Genomic DNA, 25,772 nt, shown 5'->3' on the forward strand with positions numbered 1-25,772 from the left:
CATAGATAGTTGGATATTTAGAGAGAGAGAGATCAATCAAGGTAAAACCAGAGAGGGGAAATGCATATTTAGGACTGTGACTGATTCATCCATCTTGAGTGAAGGTCTTGGGAAGAGGTATTTTATGTTTGGTTTTAGGATTTTAGGGAAAACAGAACTGATTGTCCTGCAGATGGATAGCAGCTAAGGTTATTATTTTTTTTAAAAAATAGAGTTAGTAATACAAGGATTAAATTGTGTGTGTGTGTGTGTGTGTTAGTCAATAAGTCATGTCTGACTCTGTGTGACCCCATAGCCCTCCAGGCTCCTCTGTCCATAGAATTCTCCAGGCAGGAATACTGGAGTGGGTAGCTATTTCATTCTCCAGGGGTTCTTCCCGACCAAGGCGTGGAACCCTGGTTTTCTGCAACGCACACAGATTCTTTACCATCTGGACTGCATTTACATTCTCCAGAGTTTCTCAGAGACTACATGCATTTTTTTCTCTACCTGATTTCCTTAGAGTCCATGTAAATAATATAGCAGTTGATGAATTTACACACTGACCTCAACAATTCTGTCTGGTGCTCCATGTAAAGATGCTTTATGGGAGAAGAGCTAGTGAAAATACAACACACTATGGCTTATATAATGGTAACACATCATAAAACAACTTACATCTGACTATAGAAAAAAAATTCCATTTTTGATGGAACAATATGGAAAATGACAAACACTTGATAGATTTTCCCATTGAACCATCGGTGAAACTATTTGACCCATTGATAATAGTCTATTTGGGTTTATAAACTTAAAATTTCATTCATGAAGCATAGTGAAATAAGCTGTAAAATTGTATGTTAATTACTAAAATACGAGTTTCTATAAGCTCATTAGTTTTCAAAAGTTATTTAGAAATCCTCAGGGGTTCCTTTAGGCCCACATACATTGTAGCCATATTCTTCAGGCAGGATGCAGAGACTGAGAAGATTGCTTATATAACTTGGAGGTCTGGGGTCTGCCTCAAATGTGAAGTTCAAATGTGATGTTTATTTTCAATATGAGCTATTTAGAAAAACTCTGCACTGCAGTACTATCATTTGCAAAAAGGACAGGCAATATTTCTAGATTTGAGTGTGTGCATGCTCAGTTGCTAGGTCATGATAGACTCTTATGGCCCCATGGACTGTACTCTGCCAGTTTCCTTTTGTCCATGGGATTTTCCAGGCAAAAGTACTGAAATGGGTTGCCATTTCCTACTCCAGGTGGTCTTGCTGACCCAGGGATCAAGCCAGCAGCTCTTGTGTCTCCTGCATTGCCAAGCAGAGATTTGAGTGCTGCATGGATTAAATATAGTAGAGGCAAAGCTTTAAGAAATATGAAATGTATTCCCTGTGTTATCTTATAGGACTTCTGTAAGCTTTCATTTGCAAATGAAAAACCTTTTCTTCTGGTTTTAAAATTATATTCATCTATGTTGATTTTTATCATGTGGCAAATCTATCACCATTTTTCCTGTGTTTGTCTTTTTCTAATGATCCTCCAGTGGATATTTGAATATTTGCATATTTACACAGCTATGTTTCCAAAGAAACAGCAACATATCCCAATACATCTGTAGGTATGTTCAGTCAAGCTCTTGGGGAGAAGATCAAAGAAACAAGAGAGAGAAAGAAACAGAGGAATTACCCTAATATACCATTATACTAATTTTGAGAAATCTTAGAAAAATGCCATCCAGGGAAAGTGAAGTGAAAGTTGCTCAGTCATGTCCAACTCTTTGCAACCCCAGAACTGTAGCCTGACAGACTCCGCTGTCCATGAATTCTCCATGCAAGAATACTGGAGTGGGTTTCCATTCCCTTCTCCAGGAGATCCCAATTCAGAGATCGAACCCAGGTCTTCAGGGTTGCAGGAGGATCCTTTACCATCTGAGCCACCACGGAAGCCCAAGAATAATGGAGTGGGTGGTTTATCCTCTTTCCAGGGAAGCTTCAATTCAGGAATTGAACTGGGGTCTCCTGCACTGCAGGTCGATTGCAGTTCGATTCTTTACTAGCTGAGCTACCAGGGAGCCCCAAGAAACACGCCATAATAACAGTGAATTGACCGTAAGGACCGTTGTGCCACCAGAGCTCCCCTGTCCATGGGGATTCTCTGGGTGAGACTACGGGAGTAAGTTGCCGTGCCCTCCTCCAGAGGATCTGCCCAACCAGGGATCCAATCTGTGTCTCTTATGTCTCCTGCATTGGCAGGCAGATTCTTTACCACTAGCACCATCTGGGAAGCCCATTGCCTTAAATATATAGCTCTAAGAGAAAAGCAAGTTTGGACATTTTCTATTGTGCAGATCAAGCAAACCCCTCTAATGTCAGCCTATGAAATTTGTTCTTAGGGGGAATGGAATGTCTTTTCATGTTCTAGAATATCACTGAAAGGTATTTATGAGGACCTTGATAACAACAAGCTAGTGAGTTTCTTTATGGTTTACAAAATACTTTGCTGTTACTATGGCATTTCATGCAAAGATGGGCTCATTAAAGGACAGAAATGGTAGGGACCTAACAGAAGCAGAAGATATTAAGAAGAGGTGGCAAGAATACATAGAAGAACTGTACAAAAAAGATCTTCATGACCCAGATAATCATGATGGTTTGATCACTCACCTAGAGCCAGACATCCTGGAGTGTGAAGTCAAGTGGGCCTTAGGAAGCATCACTACAAACAAAGCTAGTGGACGTGATGGAATTCCAGTTGAGCTATTTCAAATCCTAAAGATGATGCTGTGAAAGTGCTGCACTCAATATGGCAACAAATTTGGAAAACTCAGTAGGGGCCACAGGACTGGAAAAGGTCAGTTTTCATTCCAATCCTAAAGAAAGGCAATGCCAAAGAATGCTCAAACTACCATACAATTGCACTCATCTCACATGCTAGTAAAGTAATGCCTAAAATTCTCCAAGCCAGGCTTCAGCAATACGTGAACTATGAACTTCCAGATATTCAAGCTGGTTTTAGAAAAGGCAGAGGAACCAGAGATCAAATTGCCAACATCTGCTGGATCATCAAAAAAGCAAGAGAGTTCCAGAAAAACATCTATTTCTGCTTTATTGACTATGCCAAAGCCTTTGACTGTGTGGATCACAGTAAATTGTGGAAAATTCTGAAGGAGATGGGAATACCAGACCACCTGACCTGCCTCTTGAAAAACCTGTATGCAGGTCAGAAAGCAACAGTCAGAACTGGACATGGAACAACAGACTGGTTCCAAATAAAACAAGCAGTCCATGAAGGCTGTATATTGTCACCCTGCTTATTTAACTTATATGCAGAATGCATCATGAGAAACGCTGGGCTGGAGGAAGCACAAGCTGGAATCCAGATTGCTGGGAGAAATATCAATAACCTCAGATATGCAGATGACACCACCCTAAGGGCAGAAAGTGAAGAAGAACTAAAGAGCCTCTTGATGAAACTGAAAGAGGAGAGTGAAAAAGCTGGCTTAAAGTTCAACATTCAGAAAACAAAGATCATGGCATCTGGTCCCATCATTTCATGGCAAATAAATGGGGAAACAGTGGCTGACTTTATTTTTTGGGGCTCCAAAACCACTGCAGATGGTGATTTCAGCCATGAAATTAAAAGAGGCTTACTCCTTGGAAGGAAAGTTATAACCAACCTAGACAGCATATTAAAAAGCAGAGATATTACTTTATCAACAAAGTTTCATCTAGTCAAGGCTATGGTTTTTCCAGTGGTCATGTATGGATGTAAGAGTTGGACTATAAAGAAAGCTGAGCACCAAAGAATTGATGCTTTTGAACTGTGGTGTTGGAGAAGACTCTTGAGAGTCCCTTGGACTGCAAGGAGATACAACCAGTCCATGCTAAAGGAAATCAGTCCTGGGTATTCATTGGTAGGACTGATTTTGAAGCTGAATCTACAATACTTTGGCCACCTGATGCAAAAAGCTGACTCATTTGAAAAGACCTTGATGCTGGGAAAGATTGAGAGCAGGAGGAGAAGGGCACGACAGAGGATGAGATGGTTGGATGGCATCACTGACTCAGTGGACATGAGTTTGGGTGGACTCTGGAAGTTGGTGATGGACAGGGAGGCCTGGCGTGCTGCAGTTCACGGGGTCACAAAGAGTCAGACATGACTGAGCAACTGAACTGAACTGACGGCACCTTTCAAATTTCCATACATCCATTCAAATTGCCAACATCCATTGTATCATAGTAAAAGCAAGAGAGTTCCAGAAAACATCTACTTCTGCTTTATTGACTACACCAAAGCCTTTGATTGTATGGATCACAGCCTTTTGATTGTGTGGAAAATTTTTGAAGAGATGGGAATACCAGACCACTTTACCTGCCTCCTGAGAAATCTGTATGCAGGTCGAGAAGCAACAGTTAGAACTGGACATGGAACAACAGACTGGTTTCAAATTGGGAAGGGAGTATGTCAAGGCTGTATATTGCAACCCTGCTTATTTAATTTATATGCAGAATACATCATGAGAAATACCAGACTGGATGAAGCACAAGCTGGTATCAAGATTGCCAGGAGAAGTATCAATAACCTCAGATATGGAGATGACACCACTCTTATGGCAGAAAGCGAAGAGAAATTAAAGAGCCCCTTGATGAAAGTGAAAGATGAGAGTTAAAAAGTTGGCTTAAAACTCAGCATTCAAAAAACGAAGATCATGGCATCCGATCCCATCACTTCATGGCATATAGATGGGAAAACAATGGAAACAGTGAGAGACTTTATTTTCTTGAGGTCCAAAATCCCTGCAGATGGTAATTGCAGCCATGAAATTAAGAAGACTCTTGCTCCTTGGAACGGAGAATGCAATGGCAACCCACTCCAGTACTCTTGCTTGGAAAATCCCATGGATGGAGGAGCCTGGTGGGCTGCCGTCTATGGGGTCACACAGTGTCAGACACAACTGAAGCAACTTAGCAGCAACAGCAGCAGCAGCTCCTTGGAAGGAAAGCTATGACCAACCTAGACAGCATATTAAAAAGCAGAGACATAACTTTGCCAACAAAGGTTCATCTAGTCAAAGCTATATTTTTTCTAGTAGTCATGTATGGATGTGAGAGTTGGACTATAAAGAAAGCTGAGCACCAAAGAATTGATGCTTTTGAACTGTGGAGTTGAAGAAGACTCTTGAGAGTCCCTTGGACTGCAAGGAGATCAAAACAGTTAATCCTAAAGGAGATCAGTCCTGAATATTCATTGGAAGGACTGATGCTAAAGCTGAAGCTCCAATACTTTGGTCACCTGATGGGAAGAACTGACTCATATGAAAAGACCCTGATGCTGGGAAAGATTGAAAGCAGGAAAAGGGGACAACAGAGGATGAGATGGTTGCATGGCATCACCTACTCAATGGACATGAATTTGAGTAAGATCTGGGAGTTGATGATGGACAGGGAATTCTGGCATGGTGCAGTCCATGGGGTCACAAATAGTCAGACATGACTGAGTGACTGAACTGAACTGAACTGATGACATCTTTCTTTGCCCTCTGTAAACCAGAAACTCATTTCCTTGTTGTCATCAAGTTCTTCATAAATACCTTTCAGTGATATTCTAGAACATGAGACATTCCATTCCTCTTGAGAATGAATTTCATGTGTTGACATCAAAGAGGTTTACTTGATCTGCATAATAGAAAGTGTCCATGCTTGCTTTTCTCTTAGAGCTATATATTTAAGGCAAAAAGCTTCCCAGGTGGAGCTGGTGTAAAGAACCTGCCTGCCAATGCCGGAGACATAAGAGACACAGGTTGGATGCCTGGGTTGTGAAGATCCCATGAAGGACTCTTTGTGACCCCATGGACTGTAGCCTGCCAGGCTCCTCTGTCCATGGGATTCTCCAGGCCGGAATACTAGAGTGGGTTGCCATTTCCTTCTCCAGGGGATCTTCCCAACCCAGGGATTGAACCCAGGTCTCCTGCATTGCAGGCAGATGCTTTATCCTCTGAGCCACCAGGGAAGTCCCTATATATTTAAGGCAACAAGCTTCCCAGGTGGAGCTGGTATAAAGAACCTGCCTGCCAATGCCAGAGACATAAGAGACACAGGTTGGATGCCTGAGTTGGGATGATCCATGAAAGAAAGCACAGCAACTTACTGCAGTATTCTTGCCCAGAGAATCCCCGTGGACAGAGGAGCCTGATGTGCTACAGTCCACAGGGTTGCAAAGAGTCGGAAACAACTGGAGTGACTTAGCACACATGCAGATTTAAGGCAATAGATATCTATCCATCAAAATAGCTAGGTATGCGGTATTGAGGAATCAATTAAGGAAACAAAATCTCTGTGGCTTAACACAGTAAAGGTGTATTCCTCCTCCTGCTGTACTGTCTCAGGCCTGGTCTCCAGGACTGAGATCCTCCATCTGGTTTCCCTGTCATCCCTCTCTATTAACACGTGCATGCACAATCTGACCCAGGAAAGGGGGAGTTGAAGAATTATTTATCAGTGCCCTCATCTCATTGGGAAAACGAGTCACATGGTCACTGCACTTCACAGGCTCAGGGAAGCACACTCGTGTGTCCCCAAAGAGCAAAAGCAGTCACCCTGCTGAGTGCCCCTGAGAGCACGTGGTGACCACTGCAGTCTAGCCAGTTGTGTGTCCTGTGTCTTCACAGACCAGTAGAATAGGCAAGACGGTATTAGGGAAACCCGTTATTTGTGTAATATTTAGCACTGTATTTTATCTCTAGGTGTAATTTCAGTTGAAGTGATGCTTTGTTTCATCCAGCATTGATTGCTGAACAAAATTACTATTTATCTTTTATTCTGGAGGGCTTGTGAAGGAATTTTTTTTTTTTTTTGAGTTTTAGTAAGCTCAATTGAGGGATTCTAAGTATAATTCTTATCATTTCTTTCATACTTTGAATTTTGTTCAATTCCAAGTCAAAGTAACATTTATGTAATGGAATGGAACACACAGAGAGGAAGTGCACTGGATGTCTGTCCAGTATTAAGAAAAATTCCTATCATATTTTTTCTGCATTTCCACTGTCATTAAAAACATCAAATATTACCAAAGCACATTATAATGTTTGGATATTCTGTTCTTTGTACAGTAACAGAAGAAAATACATCTTACACTTTATAAAAATGTTGCTAAAACTTTTATGAGTCAACCCAATTGATGGGAATCTAGTTTAGAAAAGTGCTTCTTATATAGAGGATACATATTTTTATTACTAAAAGTATTATTATTATGCAGAAAACAGAAGAAAGTAAATCACAGACTTATTTGTAACAATGTGTACTTTTGAAATGATAATAAAATTATTGCCTCTGGAATGTTTAACCTTGTAATTTACACATCATAGACTCGGAAAACAAATATAAAATCTAGTTAACTGAGGTGTACGTTTGTTTATAGGAAGTATAACTTCAAATCCTCTATAGAATGAGTGTGAACCCTCTTTCTCACAAAATCATATATATGCACTTTGGTTCTAGAGTCACTGTGTATGATAAGGAATGCTCTAAGGGTAGTAAAGAATTACATCTACCTACCTCAGGAGAGAGAATTGAAACTAAGAGATGATGCCTTGACTGAGAATTCATGGAAATGTAAGGTTATTTGTACCCTCTGGAAAACACTGACTCTGAGGATATGGATCCTAATTTCAGGCTCGGCAAAGCCACTGTATGTGATGGTTACTATTCTTTATTCTGTTAAAGGAACTATTATTTCTAGAATATCAGAGGTAAAACTTGAGCAACTACCTTTATTTGCCAGATATATTTCAGTATATCAGAATAATTATATACAAGTGGTATTGCTTTTATGTTCATTTCTTTTTTCATATTTGCATGCTACATTCATTCTCTACTGTTTAAAATCTAGTTAATTTTGAAATGAAACTTTCTTATACATTCAGGGCATGTGTGTGTATATAAGATCAGAAATTTTACGTTTATTTTTTAAACCAGCTGTGTCTTTATGCTCTGCCAGCATTAGAAAGGGATCTCTGCATAGCCTTCCCATGATAGAAAAGCAGTAACCCTCTGAATGAGGGAGTGCTGGTAACAAGATCAATTAGAGAGGCACCATTGCTTCTTTGTTCTAGATTCAATATGTTTTCCAAAATCGCATCACACTGAAAAGGCAATTCTAATCTCTGTCCACTTATTCAGAGAGGCAACATGGCTCAGTGGCCTGAAATAACAGGCTGGAAGATAAGGGACTCTGAGTTCTGATGTTACAGTTTTTTTTTAAAAAAAGAAAAAATATTGCTTGGTCTTTTTAGAAAGCTTTAAAATGCTTCTATATTTCCATGTTTCATTCATCCTTTCCTTTTCTTGTCATTCTATTCAGGTGGCATTTATCATATGGGTCATGGACACGAAAGTAAAAGTCAGGGCTGTCCCAGTGACTAAAAGACACCGTAGGAACATGTAGGGATGCATCTTTCAGGGACAACAGCTTTCGTCTTGTCTGATTAACACCTGGAAGATTCTAAAAATAATTGAGAAGTAAGTACTGGTTTAATACTTAAAGAACAGAATGGGATGCAATTAGGAGAGAAGGGTCAGAAAGCTGCCCTTTGAGAGTGGGTTATACTAAAATTGAATCTATGGGAATATTTCTGTAGATGTAATTTAAAATGGGGTATGAGGATATGGCCCCAAATGAGATGTCCATTGCCTTCTCTATTTCTCTAAAATTGTCAGCATAAGTCATTCAAATATCAAGTTCTCTTTTCAGATCATGTGCAAATATTAGTGTGTTCTGTTGAGCTATATCTGTAATCATACACAATTTTTTCTTCTTTCATGCTTGATGTGGGCTTTCAACATTCTAAATTTCATAAAATTAAAAGTGAAGAAGCTATTCGATAAAGGCACAGATTGAAACAGAGCCAAATAAATGCTGAGGAGAAATGAGCTTCACTGGTTTCTGACAGATCAGAATTGGATTTACTACTCTAATATATAAGGCAAGGCCAAAGCACTCTCTCCCTCCAACAGTTTCTACAGATGGTAGAAATTACTGAGAAAACTGCAATGTGCAAGTTGCAAAGATTTTCTTTGTGTTACTTCCGAGGGCCTCCTTTATGACCCTAAAATGTAACAAAATTCAATAGCAATCATGTTTACTTATGTGCCCTGGGCTAATAATGAGCTTTTATTTTAAACAATCTACAGTCAGATTTCTAGTGTGACATCTAGTGTTATACTTTGTGGGGAAGAATTCTATTAAACAAAAATGATATAAATTGCATTGAGTGCTCATCAGTACAGTACTATACATTTTAAAAAGTAAATATTTACATAGATAAATCTATATTTTTTAAATTACAATAAAGCTTATTTTGTAATGTCAAAAGAAACTCTAATCCAAAATTATTTAGGAGCTCGAAGCAATAGGAAATGCATGTGTCAGAGAAGTGTAAACATGTGATTATCACACTTGCTTCAGGATAGAAATACATGAGTATAATCAAATTATGGAAAATTTCATTTAGTTGGTGTCCTGTTCCCCCGAAATTTTATCAAATTTCTCAGTTTGGATGTTTTCTTAAATGGGTCGAATTATTCATTTTTGCCTTAACAAATAAATACCTTACATGTATTAATAATAGTTCACATACATACATAACATTAACACAAGTTTATAAAAATTTCATCCACATTTCAGCTGTTTTTAAATCAGTGAACATCTATTGGGAAAAGGCCCATCTAACTTTTTCATGGTTGATTTCTTTTTCAGAAGTCTTAATTCATTACAAGTATTTTTACAAACAAGTTTAATACTATAAACAATTTCATAGTTACAAGGCAAGTTTCATTGCTTGGAAATGCTGAAGTCATTGATCTTCATATTGAAAGTCAGAAAATTTATAAGACGGCAAAGGTTGAGATGAAATTCTTGTTAATAAAGTAATTTTATGCTGTTTAGGCCAGTGCTACTTTCATAGGATAAAAAAATCATTAATAGTAAAAATTATTTTTGCATGGTAAGTACTCAACAAATTATTAATTCTCTTCTTAGGCCCAGGAGGAAACTGATTAATCATCTTCTAATCCAATAATTTGCCAATTATAGTAATTTCATTGCAACATCTCTGATAGCTATCTCAGAAATCAAAGGCATTCTGTTTCAATCTGCTTGTTTTAGAAATGGAAAAAACTGGTCCTATTGAAGTGGTTAGATCCAGACCAGAATTTAGGTTTTTTTGTTTTTTTTTTTCTTAATGCCAAATCTGCAATGTTGTCTTCAAATCAGACGAAGTTGTTTCTTTTAAAAAGCTTTAAAACAACTGAATTTATCTTGTTAGAGCTAATACAACCAAATAGAAGCAATGACTTATATTTCATTTTCATTACAAAATGTATCTACTGCTGTTTGTAGCAGTTGATAAGAAACATCTTTGTTCTGATGTAACCTTCCATGTGTGTATACATCCTCTCTTTCCCTCTCTCTCTGTTAACACACACACACACACACACACACACACACACACACTCCAACAGAGGCTCACATGATTTCCTTCTCAGACTGTTGCAGTAGCCCTCTTGTTGAAACTCTGCGTTTGAACTCATCACACCACCCTTCCTCCTCTTTTTCCCACTCTATGTCAATCCTTTCCTCCACACCAAGCTTTGTTCCATGATCTCCTTAATTATACCATAGTCTTTATTTTGTAATGTTAGAGTGATGTAAAATTTGCGATGATAGTGCTGCAAGTTCTCATAGAACGCTCACCCAGTTTCCATTCAGGTAAACATCTTCCATTACCATGGCATAGTTCAAAATAAAAACCAGGAAACCAACATTGTATCAGTGAACGATGACAGACCCAACTCCAGATTTTACTCAGAGCATACTTGCTTTTCTCTATTATGCTCATTATCCTTTTTTCAATCCAAGATGGTGCATGATATATGCATTCATATCTCCTTAGTCACTTCTGGCCTGGTGAGAGGGCCTCCTTTGTTCCTATGGCAGTAAGGGGCAGGGTGTCCAGAGGCAGAGATGAGTGGATGCTGACAAGGGAAGGGAAACCCAGCTTAGACAGGAGGGTGGAATGTGAGCAGCTAGCAGGGCCAGAGAGAGTCACTGCTGCTTCTCTGATGAGGAGTTCCTCAGCCAGGGCGGCACAGGATGAGGTAGCCCAGCTTCCCCCCAAATCACCCACACATGCCACCTTCCTGGACACACTTCCTGCAGCATCAGGCGGAACCAGCCAGACCCGCGAACTCAGGGCCACGAGGAGGCCTCTGCCACTCTAGCTGTCTGGCAGGTACACGCCTTCACGCTGAGCCTGGGAGCGCAGCTCCAGGCTGAGCTCAGGGCAGAGAGGAGCTGAGCTCGGAACTGATCATCGCACAGAAGTTCCATAAATGACAAGGCTGGGTGGCGATACATCAATGAAATGATTACACAGGCCCATTTATTTTCCCACCTGACTGTTCTTTCCCATTCCCGTATATATTTGTTTTATACCCACAGCCTCTTTTGAGAGTCCTCAACCTGGAAGTGGGGGTATGATGGAGCAGGGTGGGGGGAGGTGGAGTTGTCCTTTCTCCTCCAGAATGTTTGGAATTGAGGTTTTTGTTCTTTTAAAAAAAATTATGATTTCTTTGTTTTTAAGTTTTTCTGGTCACGCTGGGTCTTCACTGCTTTTCTGTGGTTGTGGAGAGTGGGGTCACTCTGCAGTCACCTCCCTCGCTGTGGAGCACGGGCTTCGGGCACTCAGGCCTCAGTGGCTGTGGCTCGTGGGTTCAGTAGTTACAGCCGGTGGGCTTTAGAACGTGGGCACAGTCATTGTGGCACATGGGCTTAGCTGCTCCTCAGCGTGGGAGAGCCTCCCCGACCAGGAACTGAACCTGTGTGCCCTGCATTGGCAGGCGGACTCCTAGCCACTGTACCACCAGGGAAATCCTGTTCTTTGTCTTTTATTTTCTCCTTTTGGTGGTCACATGACTGGGGAATGCTTAAGGCATTTAGTCGGTGGGAACCATGAATTCTAAATGGTCTGCAGGATCGTGCCCCACAGTGGAGACATGAATGAAGGGACAAACATGAATGAATGAGTTAGTGAATGAATTTATCTATTCTTTACTGATATAACAAATGCAGCCAAAACTTTTCTAATCATCTAAAATGTGACTTCCAGAACGAATGAAAAGGGATTTTAAAGTCTTTGCACCTCAAACATTAATATAAAAATAAAGCCGTGTTTTTTATAGGACAAAGAGTAATCTATTTTCCCACCTTCTGTAATCACATTTTAATGTGAATTTTATTAACATATTTGCTAGGAGACAGAGCATATCTTTATTCCACTAAAATTACAAATTTTCTTCCTTAAGTATATCTCCTAAGAATCTCCTTGTAGTATAGTTCACCCATACACTGTCCTAAAAATGGAATTTTTACCCAGTGTGCCCCTTTTTTTTCTCATCTAACCTCTTTCTTGGTGTCACTGTCTTCCCCTTTTTCAGCTATCTCTGATCATCCAAAATTCAGCATTACTGTATGGCTGCTATTAGGAGAGTATAGACCCAAATAGAAGCACTGCTCTGGGTTTTATTTTTGTTCCCCGAAGTACTCAGCCTATTCTACCCACATGATTGCCAGAGCCTCTGAGAATGCTAATTCCCCATCCTATTCTTCTTAGAGAAATGTGCTTAAGGAAGGACACACGTGGCTGTCCATTCAGAGAGGCGATGGGGAATAGAGGGAGTCAGGGAGCTGGGAGGGCTGACGTTTCTTTAACAAAGTCACTACTGTCTTCTGCGGAGTGTCAGTGCCTTGGTGTTGTTTTTTCCTGCCAAAACTGTGTACGTATGTGACTCCAGCTTTCTTTACAAGGGAGCCATGACCCCCGTAGGGCCTCCGTCTGTCTGCCTGGAGCAGGTGGTCTCATCGATATGGCAGTTCGCCATGGTTAAAGCTCATTAGAAGATGCGCTGACATTGATGTCAGATCTTCACATTCCATTATTTTCTTCAAGCTAGTTTACCTTTACATTGGGAGAGTCCATATAAAAGAAAAAAAGAAATCTCTTGTGCTTTAATATACTCTAATATATAAATGTAAGCTGCTGACAACAGGGAAATCAGAGAAATTTCTGAAGCCTCACTTAGATAGGAAACAAGTCTATTAGAAACACTTCTAAAATCATATAAAACAGTCAATAGAGCTTTACCTGACCCAGTCACCAATTCCCACCTCACATCAATAGGTAAGTCTTTGGAAAGTCTTCTTCAAAGTCTCAACTATAAAGATTTCTTTCTTCCTTCCTTATATATTTTTCTTTCTTGTCAGAATCTGAAAGTCCATATTCTTAGTCAAATCTGATTCAAAACAAGACTAGAAATAGCATGAGTACTGGCACACTGGGACATTTTCATTCCTAAAAGTTCCAGCTGGAAATTCAGCAGTAACTGTTCCCTTGGCACTTCCCAATAAATTTGACAGGTTTCAGAGCAGCAACTGAAGTAGAAAAAAAATGAGGCCCCACCATCACCAAAACAATAACAAAAAACAGCTATTGGAATTTTTTAGCATTGAAGGTTCAGGGGGTTTTGTTGCCTTTTTTTTTTTTTTATTCTTTTTGAAGTTGCAGTAGGAGAGCTGTGTCGTTTCCTGAGACTACAGATGGATAAACACAGATTAGAGAAAGATGGAACTGTTCTTATTCCCTGGTTATAAAATCAGCACCAGAGGGGATATCTTACATTATCCTAGAACCCTTAATTTCCTGCCCATCCCTCCTGATTGCCCATCACTAAGTGACTGCATCACCGCTAGGAATACTCCGTGTGTAAACAGGGCTCCCAGAGGACATTGCCTCCTCCTCCAGAAACATTACGCTTGAGAAGCACCGTAGCTTAGTTCACATCTCAGGAAAGCTTTCATTCCAGCCTGCTGACCACCGGCTGTTCCCCATGCCCCTGAGAAGCATATATCTAGAATAGTCTAATAATGCAGGCTTCTAATGCTGTGTTCTCATTGTTCAAAACCACATACATAGTATGTCATGAACCCTGATTTTTTTTTACATATTAGAATTTCTTCCTAACATTTATACCCAGTTTCTTGCCTGCTTTGAATGTTTGGGACCTATAAATGTCGATGACTCTTTTCTAGGAGTTTACCTTCATAGTACTGTCCTTTCTGTCCTATTTTGAACTGGACTTGAGTCTGGCATCTGTGTGTGAGTGTCTATTTGTGAGTCAGTTCGAGTGCCTGTGTCTTTGTGTCTTGATGTGTTTGTGCCTCTGTGTGTCTGTGTGTGTGTGTATCGTGTGCATGTGTCTCTCTGTGTGTCTGTGTATCTGTGCGTGTGTCTGTGGTCTGAGCACGTTCTCTATGTGTGTATGTCTCTGTGTGTCTTTGTGTGCATAAGGTAGTGAGTGGGAGATATTAGCCTGGGAATAAGACATGAGAATGTAGAATATTCGGAGATGTCCTGGAGTTTTTCCATATGATTCTGTGGTGAACTGAAATGTCACAGTTCCCCAAACAGATAGTCTTCTCCAGTCAGACATGCAAAGCAATGCTCAGCAAGGTACCATTTCCTCAGCACCAAGAAGGGTAGCATTTCCCAGTGGGATAAATCGCAATGAATCCAATGACAATACAGTACCATGGTTTTAACAGAAAATGCTCTGGAAGATTAACACCTTTGGACAATATAAAGACTAACACCCTCAATCCTTTGCTGTAGAAGGGCAGAGGAACTCTGCATGCACGCGGGCTGCTCCGAATCTCAAATAATGATTTCTCTGATGTGGTAATGTTGCTGCTACCATGGGCTCCAAGAGAGCGGAGCTAATTGTACGGTGTCAGATGGTAGGTGTGTCGGTGGAAAAATTTTAAGAGCCACATCAGTGCGACTTTCTAGAGCATAATAGGCACTGATTAGCCAGCCGTGTGGTTGGCAGCAGTGTGCTGGCCGCCGACTGTTAGCTGTGAACACGGAGGCCGACTTAAGCTGCAGAAAAACACAATGGTGCCTGAGGAGAAGGAGGCTACACGTCCAGTGTTTTTCATGAGGGATTAACCATTGCTCTGGAAAAGGATGGGGTAGGGGATGACTGCAAAACTCCTCTGTAAGGCTTCTCAGATGCCTGACTGTTGCATTCTGGCTAGCTCTGATTTGAACAGAGGTCTCTATTCATGGAGGCAGGCAGTTCTACACCTGGATGGGGTTCTCTCAGACCATCTAGTCCAGTTCCCTGTTCCCAGACAGACTGTCCATTTATCCCCCATGTCTCTGATGAACATGGAAAGCAGAGCTGTAGACTTTGGTGGGTCTCAGTTTCTAGAATTATTAAAATCATACCTCTGTCCAGTGTGGAATCAGAGGTGACAGAGAACAGGGGCTGACTTCTTTCTCCCCGTGTCCTTTATGTGATGTCACCCAGTTATACCTAGTGCTCCTCCTGTCAACTTTCTGACTCCTGATTCACTCCATGTTTTCCCTTTCCAGAGTTTTGCTCCTAAACCAGGCTGTTGTGCCCCCATGTCAGGATTTCAGGCCCTGGAAATGAACAAAACCAGGACCTCTAACTGTCAGAACAGAGATCCTTAAACAACAGGGTTCATATCTGCCTCTTCTGCATTTCAGGCTATTCATCGCTTGTCCACTCCCCTCCAGCTCCTGGCCTCATCTCTCCCTAATTTCCCAAACAGAGCATCTCATACTGACGGTGGTGGCTGTTTAGTCACTAAGTCGTGTCCAACCCTTGGTGACCCCATGGACCTCCAGGTTCCTCTGTTCATGGGATTTTTCAGGGCTAGAATACTGGAGCAGGTTGCCATTTTCTTCTTCAGAGGATCTTCCTGACCCAGGGATCTAACCTGAATCACCTGCGTTAGCAGGCGATTTCTTTACCACTGAGCCACTCAGGAAGTCCTGTCACTGACAGAACAGGTTATTTTCCTTCTTCCACACATGCTTTGTGTCATTCTGTGTCTCTGTTCTCCCTTCTCTAGGCCGTACTTGGAATCCTGGCTTCTGTACTCCTTTCGGTGAAGGCTACAACATGTGTGAACTACTTAAACTTCTCCCCCTTAAAATTGTCTTTCCTGACAAGTCATTTGATTGGACTAGACTACAGGCTGCTTCCACTGTGGACTCCCACTGGCCCAGTGATTGAGAACAAAGGCCCTGGCCCCAGTTAAACCCAGGCTAAAACCCTGGGTCTCTTATTTAACCTCCATCCCAGCTTTCTTACTCATAAAGCAGAGCTGACCTCACAGTGCTGTTGAAAAGATTTAATGTGATAAGTTATATAAAATGCATGACACATGGTGGGTAATTGAGAAACAGTATTAATTACTACTATTATTTTTAGCATTGAACTAGTCATCTTATCCAAGTTTTAGTAGCACTTCTGTACAGGAGCTGTGGGCTCCCCTGGTGTCTCAGATGGTAAAGAATCTGCCTGCAATGCAGGAGACCTGGGTTCGATCCCTGAGTTGGGAAGATACCCTGGAGAAAGGCATGGCTATCCACTCCGGTGATCTTGCCTGGAGGATTCCGTAGACAGAGGAGCAAGGTGGGCTATAGTCCATGGGGTCACAAAGAGTTGGACACAACTGAGCGACTAACACTTTTTCACTTTCACAGGAGTTGTACTTTATGATTGTTCATTAATAAAATATTCACATATAGAGATTCACGTAAGCCTTGAGTAGTTCAATAGCAAGAGTCACAGACTTTCATCCTTTAACTTGAACTCTAATACCTGCCCCCAAATCACACAACATTAGACTGTGGTTGGGGTCAACCTAAATATTAGAATGAATGTTTGTCTGGTATTAAGATTCATAAATGAAAAATGCTCTATTTTATGTTTATTCAAGAAGGATTCTTTTTTGTTCCTACTATTTTTATCATATTTCCTTTTCACTTAGATCCCACAAAAATATGACAAAAAGATGCTTTAAGTACATTTTATAAAATTTATAAGTTCAACATTATGATGAGCCAGACTTCTTTTTTCATTTAATCCTTCAAGCTTTTTAATACAAATCTCTAGATTTAGGATTTTAAATTTATCTAAGTAAATTTAAAAAAAAAATCAAACCATGCATTAATCCAAATCAGCCCTTATATGTGGTTTTTGTTGATTTTTATATTCCATATTATTTTAAGTAATTGTATCATTATGATAAGAGATTATCTAACATTGTACCTGCTTTTCCCTAATTTTGAATGTCTACTCTGAGTCCTCCCTACCTTTGAGGTTGCCACTTTACCATTGTGCTTATGGGATATCCTATGTAATGAATATGTATATGTATGTGTGAAATATTAATAACCTCAGAAATGCAGGTGACACCACCCTAATGGTAGAAAGTGAAGAAGAACTAAAGAGCCTCTTGATGAAAGTGAAAGAGTGGAGTGAAAAGCTGGCTTAAAACTCAACATTTCAAAAAATGAAGATCATGGCATCCGGTCCCATCACTTCATGGCAAACAGATGGGGAAACAATGGAAACAGTGACAGACTTTATTTTTTGGGCTCCAAAATCATTGCAGATAGTGACTACAACCATGAAATTAAAAGACACTTGTTCCTTGGTAGAAAAACTATGACAAACCTGGACAGTATATTAAAAAGCAGAGAGATATTACTTTGCCAACAAAGGTCCATCTAGTCAAAGCTATTGATTTTCCAGTAGTCAAGTATGGATGTGAAAGCTGGATGAAAAAAAGGCTGAGTTAAAAAAAAAAAAAAAAAGGCTGAGTGCTGAAGAATTTATGGTTTCAAACAGTAGTACTGGAGAAGACTCTTGAAAGTCCTTTGGACAGCAAGAAGATCAAACCAGTCAATTCTAAAGGAAATCAATCCTGAATATTCATTGGAAGGACTGATGCTGAAGCTGAAACTCCAATGCTTTGTCCACCTGATAAGAAGAGATGACTCATTGGAAAAGACCCTGATGCTGGGAAAGATTGAAGGCAGGAGGAAAAGGGGATGACAGAGGACAAGAGGGTTGGATGACATCACTGATCCAACAGACATGAGTCTGAGCGAACTCTGGGAAATAATGAAGAACAGAGAAATCTGCTGTGCTGCAGTCCGTGAGTTGCAAAGAGATGGACAGGGCTGAGCAACTGAACAACAGCAACAATGTAATGACTAAAAAGATCATGAATGATCACAGTCAATATGAATGGAGCACTCACTCTGTGCTAAGCCCTTCACATACAGTGTGCTGCTATAGGATTAGACATGCCCGAGATTTACTGAGTAAATAGCTACCAAGGATAGAAGGGAGGGAGCCTAAGAAAACAGGAGGAACCTGTGGGCAATGATGCAGGAGATTGGGAAGAATCTCAAACTGTAGGGCAGTCCTTGGAACTTCCAGCCGGGATGGAGGGGGTTCCTTAAGCCAGTGTTGCCCATCAGAGGTGTTTCTCATTCTGTAGGCGTTGGGTCTGCGTTAGCACCTTTGCTGAGCACAGGGGTGGATCCAGGAAATCAGCAGCTGGGACCATCAGTCAGTTTTGTTCCCTGCAGGGGGATTTCTGAGCAGCGCATTTCCATGGCTGCTCCAGGCACAAATTCATTTAATCTTACAACAGGTAAAACCAGAGAGGTTACACAGCTTCCGTAACTCACACAGTTAGTGAGTGACATAGCTGGATTTTAACAAAAGTAGTTGGATTTCAGAACCTGTGACGGGTGGGTCTGTAGGGAGGCAGGTGCATAGCTAGCTATGCTAGATATTTATGAAACAGAGTAGTGTGGTAGATATGCTGTAAAATGTTAACAAATTCAATACTTGCATGACTCTTTTCCTTTTATAAATGTCATAAATCACTCTTACTCTTTCAAACTAGTCATAGGAAGTCATGATCATTATTTTGGAGAGTGCCTTGCACATTTCGGTATAAATAGCTTTAGACCAAATGTTGAGGTATTTGCAAAGAAAGTAAAGCTTCAATCTCTTTTTCTTGTATTTAATCCAGCTACTTCCCTGGATTATAAATGGTAATATTTCATCCTTCAAATAAGTGAAAAACATAGGAAGCTCTTGAAATGATGCTTTATTCTATCAAGCAATTTCCTTTTGAAAATTATTCTTTCTATAACTTGGTCCTTCAGAAGTACCAATAAATTGCTTCAGGTTTTGTTGTTGTTTTTGTTGTTGTTGTTTGTTTGTTTCTCTCTCTTTTCATTACTACTTTATATACTTCTGTTGATCATTTGTATTAGAATATTCGGATAGGCTGGGGCAAAATAACAAAGAAACCCAGACATGGAACCCAGGAGATCGAGCCAAAGAAAACAAGAGGAACTTTTAAGCGGTGATACAGGAGATTGGGTAGAAAGAATTTTAAGCTGTAAGGGCAGTTCTTGGAAGGTTCTATCCAGGATGCGGGGGGGGGGGTGGTCCTTAATCCAAAATTGCCCATCAGAAGTGACAAAAATGTTCTTCTCCATGTAATTATATAGAGGTCCAAGCTCCTTGGAGAAGGAAATGGCAACCCACTCCAGTGTTCTTGCCTGGAGAATCCCGGGAATGGGGGAGCCTGGTGGGCTGCCATCTATGGGGTCATACAGAGTTGGACACGACCGAAGCAACTTAGCAGCAGCAGCCAAGCTCCTTACATCTCACAGTTACTTGTTCGGAGAATTCATGGTGATCCAAAGTTGGTGAGTGTTTATGGCTCAGACCTAGAAGTGGCACGTACCATTCTCAGGTACATCCCATTTGAGAGTCCTGATTCACATGAATACATCTAACTGTGTGGAAGACTTAGAAAAATAGTCTAGTCTTAAGCCTAAAAGAGGTGTCAACAAGTTTTGGCTATTGAGCTGGTAGTCTCTGCCAAGGCATATAGAATATTCTTATAATCTCTTCAATTATAGGACTGCCTTCTAATTAATCTTCTTAGCTTTAGACAGATTCCAAAGGCCCTTCTGCATATAGATGAAGCCTCATTTCAACATCTGGTTTAAAAAGTTGTGACTTTGACTCAAGCAACTGTGTCTGCCCTACTTATCATGGCCAACTATTATATTTGTTTTATCATGTTACTCCAGAAAATCTTGTTTATTCAGGAAAAATACTCATTCACATATGCTCAAAATAAGCTGTTAGGGGCGAAAAACTTAGCTCTCCCTTTTATTGGCCGTCTTTTTTCTTAAGGATATGTGTAAGGCACCAATGTGACCATGCTTCATGATAGGACTATCTCTTTATCATCACTGGACAACTTTGAATGCTGTAGCTGCTGTGTGTGAATCAGTAGAAGGAGACCTAGATTTGAGATTAGGAAAGAGTGGAACTAGTTTTAGATCCGCTGTCTGTCTGTCACGGAAACATGAAAAATGATTGACCTCTTTTAGCTCGTGTAAGTCGCCACTCATCTGTGTATGGGAATCTTGTGTCTCTGGTTTCACGGGGTTAGGGTGGGTGAGGAATGTGAATGTGCCTCAAAAACCATGGCTCAGGTGCCGAAGGGTAGCAGTTCTTGTTATAGTCACATCAGAAGATGACAGATAAACCTTTGAGGAGCTCCTAATTTGTTCAGGTTCTGTACAAGGCAGGATGGAGTGATAAACATGAATCAGGAGCCATAAGTTAAGTGTTGAAGATAAAAGAAACAGGCACAAAACTAGGATAAAAGATACCGGCTCAAAGAAAATATGAAAGCAATTGCAAAGGAAAACAGCTTAGCAGAGCTGAGAGAATGCTAGAGATAATCTTTTGATCAGTGTGATGTGGAACGAATTAGGAGAAGCTTGCTGATCACCTTTGCTTTACTTGTGGTCAGTACCTGGACGTAACCAGTGCTGCAAAAGCTGCTAATTTCACATCTGCTTCTCACTGTGTATCCTGTGCACTTAAAAATTCAGTAAGAGTTTCCTTAAAGGATCCAGGACCTGGATCCTTAGTGAGAATCAAAAGGATGGATATGAGGCCAACTTTTGATTAATATGAAATCTATATCTTTGAGAGTCCATTTTTGTGATTGTTCGGGTGCTAAGTTGTGTCTGACTCCAAAACCCCATGAACTGCAGCACACCAGGGTTCCCTGTTCTTCACTGTCTCCTGGATCTTGCTCAAACTCATGTCCATTGAGTTGGTGATGCCATCCAACCATCTCATCCTCTGTCATCCCCTTCTCCTCTTGCCCTTAATCTTTCCCAGCTTTAAGGTCTTTTCCGATGAGTTAGCTCTTCGCATCAGGTGGCCAAAGTATTGGAGTTTCAGCTTCAGCATCAGTGCTTCCAGTGAATATTCAAGGTTGACTTCCTTTAGTATTGACTGGTTTGATCTCCTTGCTGTCCAAGGGACTCTCAAGAGTCCATAGCTTTATATGAATCTCTCAAAACATCCATGGAGGTCCTATGACATTGTGATATGAGCAGTACAAATGGCTTGGTCTTAGAGTGAAGAGACAGTTCAGGTGGTCATCAGAATGTGCAGTAATTTGCCTCATGAGTAAATCTGAAAGCAAGATCACTGAAGTATCTAGGACACACAGTGACCACTTCAGGTTAAAGGATGACCAACTGAACAGTGGAATAACTGGGCAATAGATGCCTGAACACTACTACACTATAGGAGTGCTTTTGATAAAATACTGATGACTTTTAGATCCTTTAATTATTTTAAGTGTGCTCTAAAAGTTCTAGTCTTTGAAAGTGTGCTGCCAACCCAGAGAAGCTGAAAATAATCGCAGATATTAGAAGAAAATAATTGGCTAACATTTAATAATAATAATTCTGTATTAATTAGGGCTGTGATAGCAGCTGGACCAGATAAACTAAAAAGTACCAGTGCTAATATGAACACAGTAGAGATTTAATTGCTACTTTTTTTTTTAATTGCTACTTTTGTTAAGTCAGTTGGCAGCAGGATTGGATAGGGACTCTGTCCCATGAAAGTATGCAGGTACCCAGGCAGTTGAAGACTTCACCATCTTCAATACAAAGTTTCCAAGTTTACTCTGGGCATCAATATCTAACCAGCTGACACAGAAAGAGACTCACATAGGAAATTTTTAATGTGTTAGACCTGAAAGTACTGTCTGTCTGTTTCTGCCCTTTCCATTAGTCATAACTTAGTCATATGGCCATACCAAACTACAAAGGATGATTTGACATATAACAAATTTGTGCACCCAAAAGGAAAATAGTTACAAAAGATGGACTAATTAGGATTGTTGGCACAGGAACTAACATTTGTATAGGTCTTGTACCTGTAGATCTCTTTGATCTGCTTAGACTCATTGGGTTATAAATGAGTCAAAAGCCTGTGAATTATTTTAGTCATCAACCTTATTTTTGGAAACAAACAGGAGTTCAGTGGTTATGCAAATTGCCCGTAATTAGCCTGATAATTTGAGGACCTAGCACTCAAATTCAAGTCTTTTAACTTCAAAGCCCACCTTCTTTTTATTGCCCCCTGCAGTCCCCCTTGCCACATGCTTTAGTAGGAAAGAAAGAAATATCAAAGGAATTAAGAGATCTTGCCTTAAAATTGCTTACAAGAATGCACATAATTGCAGAGTAATATTTAGATGAATACAACTAGATATTTATAGTGACCAAAAGCAATGAGATTTGGAAAGATAATTCATCTAAAGCTACTACTCGCATAATATTTGTTTTGTAACCTGAGATGTTTGCCTAGGTTGTTCATGAGTTTTCTTGGAAATAGAGAATGTCCTAAACATAGATATGGAAGCTTTTTCTTTTCTTAGTCCTGAAAGTGGGTTCCACGGAAAGCTGTTCCACTTCTGGGATCTTGTAAATACTCAAGTGGTGATCCATGAAGCATGCTAAAAGGAGAGCAGTTCCAGAGGAAAAACAAACAAGCAGAAAACTAGAGCAAAATCCCCAAAATGAAACAAAAACATTTTATGAGAAAAAAGTAGGTTTATTAGTTTTAGACTCAGCCAGCATGTATTGAGTACCTAATAGAAACTCAACACTGCAGATGATTTCACCATATTATTTTGTTTGTTCAAATGAAATTACGTAGAAGCAAAATAGGATTTGTATTGTCTGGAGATATAAATTATGTATGTTATCCTTGGATCTCTTTAGTATGGGTAAATGTTATTTGGCTTTAGTGTTTGTTTGTTGTTTTTTTGCTAGTTATTGCTGACTTTCCAAAAGTTGGCTTGATTTTTTTTTCAATAAAACCACAGATCATGGAGCAGGAGGAGATATCAAAAGCACATCCGGTTTCTCCCACTACCTCCAGGAAACGAGTGTTGTTTTCCTTACTCATTGCCTGGGTAACCACGAGCAAGTCACATTTCTGAGCCTTGGGAGCTTCATATGATAAATGATAGTACTAATAAGCCTCCCCTGTCTCCAGTGCTGATTAGCTGGAAGCATCAAATGCTCACTGTGTTTTCTACAATGTAAAGCACTATGTAGATGGCAGGTGGTGTTTGATTGCCATGAGGCAGGGGGGACAACCGAGGGTCAGAGTGGCACTGGGACCTGCTAGGTGCCGCTCAGGTAGAAGGTTGTGGAAACCTAGACTCATTACTTCCAAGACCACCTTTTTTTGACCTGAACTTTAATTGCTTTAGTTTCAAAGGACTTGGAACAGAATTTGCACAGGTTCTTTTAATCTTCCCCAAGATTAAAATGGATAAAATATCAATCCAGAGTCATTTTGTTCCATGAGTAAAGGAAACAGCAGCAACAACCTCCCCTATTAGAGTGAGTGGATGGCCCCCATGAACTGTTGTGCATTCATTTTAATCACAAAAATTTCAAGGGGCCCTGAATTAGCTCTATTTGGCAAGTGCCTGAACAGAACACACACACACACACACACACACACACACACACACACACACTTATGTAGGAAATTGAAACCATTGTATCTTTTCACATGGACTGGTAAAATGGCACCAGTTTGTACAAGGGTGAGTTCTAGGGTATCAAATGATATGAATTTTGTCCAGTGATAGACTAAACATTCAATCCTCCTTATATTCTCATTGCAATTAGTGTCAGAAATCCATATCCGAGGGTCAGGTTTGAGAATTCATTTCATATTCTGGTAAGAATGAGCCAGTATCAATTTGGAACACAGTTTTGGCTGAACAAATAGACACTCTCGAGGCAGGCTTTTTAAATAAGTGGGAGGAAAATAGCGTTGGTAAGTGTGCCCAGAGTCATTGTGGCATTAGGGGCATTCTGATCAATTGAAATAACAAAGTAATTAACACCTGCTGTGTGTTACAGTGGGGAATGAAGTAAATTGTGTTCTCTTGGAAGCCTTTGGCTTCCACAAACTCTGTGTTGAAGTCGAGACAGTGAGAATATTGATGTGCTTGCATGAAGATCAGTTACACAAAGGTGAGGCCTGCAGAACGTGTCTATATTATAATTTCAATAAACACATATGTCTATTCTTGCACTCTAGAAAGAGGATTTTAGTCTCCAAGGATGACATTTAAAGAGAGGGCCAAATAATACTTAGCTCTGCTAGGCAATATCTTCCATCTTGGATGGGGGATTTCCATCAGTTTCAAGAAGAAATAGAAGGACATTATACATCATTCTGGGGAATACATCAGTCAACAGTCTTCCTCAAAAACCTGATGCCCTGATGCTGTAGATTTAGTTGTATCCACCCTCCAAATTCATATGTTGAAGTCCTACCCACCCCCAGTATCTCAGAATATGACTATATTTGGAGAAAGAGTCCTTAGACATAATTAAATTGAAATGAGGATATTAGAATAGGCATTAATCCAACATGACTGACAGCCAATAAGAAGAGAAAAGGCCATGTGAAGATCCAGAATACAGCTGTCTATAAGCCAAGGAGAGAGGCTTCAGGAGAAACCAACCTGCTGATGCCTTGATCTTGGATCTTTTCAGCCTCCAGAAGTGTGAGAGTTAAAAAACAAAATTCAGCCAACTAAATTTGATGATCTAACTGTCATTATTTGGTTATTCATGAATTTGGCAGTATCCTAAAACAAGCAGAGAAATACTATGAGGAGTTGTACAAAATAGAAGGTTTTATAGGCAGAGGGAGGGTGGGCAAGCAAATCATTAGCAAAAGAAAAGAAAGGATTATTTCAGGCCTGGTCATCTTTTGGGGAAAAGGAAACGGCAGAGGTCTTATTATGTGTATTACTTCCCTGGTGCTCATCAGGAAATTTCAGATTATTTGTTTAAAGGCCACATTCTTGGGAAAGGTTGAAATGGCAATGAAATCCTGATTTGCTCTCTTGGGTTTGAATGACTCCATTTTGAACCTGTAGATTTTTTTTTTTTTTTTAGCATGAGAAAAAGAATTTCTATTGCTTAGACCACCCAGTTTGTGGTACTTTGTTATGACAGCCCTAGCTCTTTTATCTATACTCCCAAGAAGAACACTAGCTATGTTCCTGGACCCAATTCCAGTGTGTGTGTGTGTGTGTGTGTGTGTGTGTGTGAGTGTGCACGTGCACATAGGTGCACACACTTCTTTCTACCAACAAGCAATGCTCAGACACTGGATATAACATCAGATTCCACAAGTAAAGGGCTCAGTCCCACAAGACTGCCCTCTACTTCAGACACTAGTCCCAAGTCCAGCTTGTTACCTGTATTTCTCACTTGTACTTTTCATCAACCACCTATAAATCAGAGGTTCCTAGGACCTCTTTGGGTCTAAACAATTTGCTAGAATCAGCTCATAGAACTCAGGAAAACCTATTTATTTATGAGATAACCAAATATATTATGAGGATACCAGTCAACAGCCTGAAGAAGAGATACACAGTGTGAGGTCCTAACAGAAAAC

This window comes from Odocoileus virginianus, chromosome 9 (assembly GCF_023699985.2).
Source record: "Odocoileus virginianus isolate 20LAN1187 ecotype Illinois chromosome 9, Ovbor_1.2, whole genome shotgun sequence".
Taxonomy (NCBI): Eukaryota; Metazoa; Chordata; class Mammalia; order Artiodactyla; family Cervidae; genus Odocoileus; species Odocoileus virginianus.